A 3,587-nucleotide genomic window follows, 5' to 3' on the forward strand; every position below is an offset into this window, starting at 1 on the left:
GGAGAGGGGAGCCGGGTGGGGTGCAGCTGGGGGCCCGGGAGGGCCAGGCCGCCACCATCTGCTGGGTCGGTGGGTGAAAGTCCGCGCGGTGCCAAGCCTGCGGGCTCCTGGGGGCCATCCGGGGAAGCCCGAGGACAGCCCACAGGATGGAGAGGCAGAGCCAAGCCCTGCGTGACCCCTGGGCTGACCTAATTCCCTCCTGGCACCGCGAGCCTTTCTAGAAAGGCTGGGCATTTACACCGCCCGGCTGTGGCTCTGACTTGCGGGGACAGGACCTCGCTCCATCAGAGCCCCAATCCTGGGCAGGGAAAGGGGAGCGCGCTCCGTGCTTATACCTTGGAGGGAAGATGGTTGAAAACCAGCAAAGATGGTCCTGGGTTTTAGAGTCACTGTGTCCAGTCTGCCCTTGACCTCAGGTGCCCCTTGACCCTGGGTGCCTGAAGGTGGGTGAGCTTCTACCTCTGCAAAACAGAGACTCCTGTGTGTGTGTGGGGGGGGGAGGGGCGAGGGTGCCTTTCAAAACCAGTGCATTGAGGGGCGGGCACCTGCGTGGCCAGGTGTGGGCAGAGCTCTGTGGGAGAGCAGGGGTGGGCTCGGGGCTCCCTGAGCACAGGCTCTAAGCTTTCAGGGAGCAGACGGCCCTGAGGGGACAGGCAGGCCCCGGAGGAAAGATCCGCTGGCTCTCAGTGAGCAGGGCCTGCAGGGGTCCCCAGCTCCCCCAGGTGAGGCGTGGCCTCGGGGCCAGAGGGCTTCGTGTTAGTGACGCCTGTGAATCGGCACCCTCACTCCTCTGAACCCAGACTGTCCACGTGTCCACGTGAGCCAGGAGCTGGATTGCCTCTGAGAAGTGCAGGTTGTTGGATGAACCTGGATGGTTTTAGGTTTACAAACATGGAGGCCACTCTCACTCCTGTGGAGGGACCACTGGCCGAGAAAGTTCCCGGGTCAGTGCCTCCATGGCAGCTGAGGGAGGTCCCGGGCTCTGCGCTCCAGCGAGCGATCCCTTCCCTCCAGGGATCCCTGTGTACATCCATCAGCCCCTGAGAGGGGCTGCAGGGGGCATGGGGGTGGCCATGGGGGGCACGTTGAAGGTGGATGTGTGAGGAATCAATAGTAGTTGACAGTCTGGGTGTCATGGAGCTGAAATGTCCATTTCAATTGGTCAGCAGGTTTCCTCCACACCAGGTCCCCATTGGTCCATTTGGCTGTCTCCACCGCCCTCCTCGCAGTCCAAGGCACCCCCTTAACCAAAAGTCCCTCCTTCCAAGTCAGAGGCGTATTGCTAGCCCAGACCACTCCTCTGCACCTGTCATGCTCACATGCTCAGCTCCCCCCCCCCCTACGCCAACATTCCTCCCGCCAAATCAGATGCGCCCGATTCAACATGCCCCAAATCCACTGTGATCTCCCCCCACTCAGCCCAACACTTTCCCGATGTTTCCTTTATCTGCCTCAGGGCACCGGCTTCCAGCCTGCTGTGCCACGGACCTGCCAGGAGGCCGGTGACGATGCCGTTGGGCAGATGAAGGCGGGAGGGAGCGAAGCGTTTGGGGGCGCATCTGCTGAAGTGGATGGGCATGGGCGGGTGTATTTTTAGTGGAGGGGAGCGTGGCTGGGAGGCAGCCATACATTTGCGTTGATGTGGATTGAACTGGATCGTGGAGATGTGACATAGGTCTGTGTGGTGGTTACACTGCCCAATCTTCAGAGGGTGCTGAACAGACTTGCTAAAATGACTGAGCTGGACCAGGGGGACCCCAGGGACCACCCACGGAGGCAGGTTTGGGAGCCGCGAGGGGACCCCGCGTGGGCTGCCCTCCATTCCTTTCCTGATGCGTCATTTTCATTGATAACATCGGAGTTACCCTCCCAGAGGTTTTGCTGTTACAGCAGGACCGATTGTATCCATCAGGATAAAGCCTGGCCTTCAAGTGCGATTATCGCCGGGAAAACACTGTGTCCCAAGGTCACCCCCAGCTGTTAGCGTGCTATCTCCTGGCGAGCCAGCGGCTCGCTACACCCTGAGGACACCCCAGTAGGTTCTCCGAAGTGGAGCCCGCTCAGCTCCCTGCTCAGAATCGCCTTCCTCTTTATCTCCAGTTTAGGGACTCCTACTCATACCTCAATGCCCACTTCCAATGCCTCCCTCTGCCTAAGAACATCGCTCTTGTTTTCATTCCTTTTAGCGCCTGTCCCAGAGCGCAGGCCAGACTCTATTCTGATTTCCAGTTGACTTGTTGACATAGTTGTCTCCTCTGCCCGGTGGTTCGCACTTTTAGGATGGAAGGTGTGTCTGAGGGTTCGGACTTGGGGTTCAGGTATGGATTCCCATAAACCCCAGCTCTGAGTGACCTGGGCTGGCTGTTCGGAATCCACGCCTCAGTGTTTTCTTCTCTACAATGGGAGTGAGAGCTGTACAGCGCACGGCTGCGTGAGGGTGGCAGATACACATGCCAAGTACGAGGCCCGTGCCCGACGCGCCATGCATCGTGGCCACCACACCCCGCATCACCTAAGGCTGTGAATCGCGTGCATTAAGAACCAGGAAGTTCGAACGAATAGATAAGTAAAGTCAAAATCCGCATTAATAGGTGGATCCCTTTTGCAGGCCTGGCCATCGAAAGTGCTGGGTCAGATCGATACTGTGTGACATGATGGGGAACTTCCCTTTTTGCAGCGCAATTTGAATGACTGCAGAGTTTGCATGACTGAGTATTTTAATCTCATAAGTTACCGCTTACCTGTGCCCACTCTTTCACACGGTTGACCCTTCAGAGTTAGAGTGGTTTCTAATACAGAAATGCACGATTTTGTGCACTTTAACGTGGTCTCATGGACTGAATTAAACAGGCTGCGCGCCCGAAAACACCAAAGTGAGCCAGACCCAGCGCCGGGAGGCGGCGTGGCTCCCACTGCTGTGTGGACCCCGGTCAGTGGAATGGCTTCTAGACTCCGGCACAACAGCTGGGAAGCTACGGACTGCCCCCCAAATGCTCAGAGCTTCACTCCGCTGAGCGCTAAAGAGGTATGGCATCATGCCAGCTCCGGTGTGCCCACTGATGCCGCCGTCTCCCCAGCTTGTCCACGAAGTCTGGGCAAGGCCCAATCCAGGGCTCTCGTCCTGGGCTCACCCCGTGGGCACATCTGTCTCTCTCTGCGCTGGGCACCGACCGAGTCACCCAGGGTAAGACTAGGCTGTGGGGACTTCAGCAGCCGGTAACTTCAGGTGTGGGCCCCAGACATACCAGGAGTTCGCTTTGCAGGTTAACTTCCTGATTTGTCACTTGCGTTTCTCTCCGGACCCGGAGTGTGGCTGGTCTTCTAGGGGCTGGGGTTTCAGACCCGCCACCGGCAGGGACAGGGCCTTTGCTGAGCTGAGCTGAACTCCGGCGGGGCAGGTGCATGCGGGGGAGGGGCTCCTGGCGGATGTGGGCTGGGAGATCCCGGCCTTGGGGATTGCCAGGCCAGCTTCCTTTTCTTCCCGGGGTCTGGCTGCTGTTCCCCAAATCTCCGCCCAGGCCCGCCCGTCCAGGTGCCGTGTGGGGAGTTTTGATGTGGTTCTCAGCCCTTTGAACTCCACGGCAGCC

Source organism: Myotis brandtii, unplaced genomic scaffold (genome assembly GCF_000412655.1).
Source record: "Myotis brandtii unplaced genomic scaffold, ASM41265v1 scaffold725, whole genome shotgun sequence".
NCBI classification, from domain to species: domain Eukaryota; kingdom Metazoa; phylum Chordata; class Mammalia; order Chiroptera; family Vespertilionidae; genus Myotis; species Myotis brandtii.